The sequence below is a fragment of the Podarcis liolepis genome, assembly GCF_965112155.1.
Source record: "Podarcis liolepis genome assembly, chromosome: 12".
NCBI lineage: Eukaryota > Metazoa > Chordata > Lepidosauria > Squamata > Lacertidae > Podarcis > Podarcis liolepis.
In genome coordinates this window covers 57,207,484-57,207,834 of record NC_139563.1, presented here as the reverse complement: position 1 = coordinate 57,207,834, position 351 = coordinate 57,207,484, and positions in this window count along the sequence as shown.

The window sequence follows — 351 nt, the reverse complement described above, 5'->3', positions numbered from 1 at the left end:
TTTTCATAATATTGCACTGTATCACAGAATCAGGACTTGAGTAGGAAGGTATTAGAGCTCATCAGTCTTTCAATACAGCCCTGTAGAAGTCATTTCCTTTCTCTCTCTGTGTGTATACACGTACACACCCACACACACCCACACACACACACACACAACCACCCTTCATCATGGGATCTCAGGGTAGTTCACAGATTAAAATACAAGATAAAAATTCAACTAAATAATTAAAACAAAATGGCAAAACAATAACCCTGACTTCCCACAAGCATATATTAAAAGGCTGTATAATATCAATCAGCCCAAGGTTACCAGTGTTCTAGGTATTTATGGCTGCTGAATTGTCAGCAT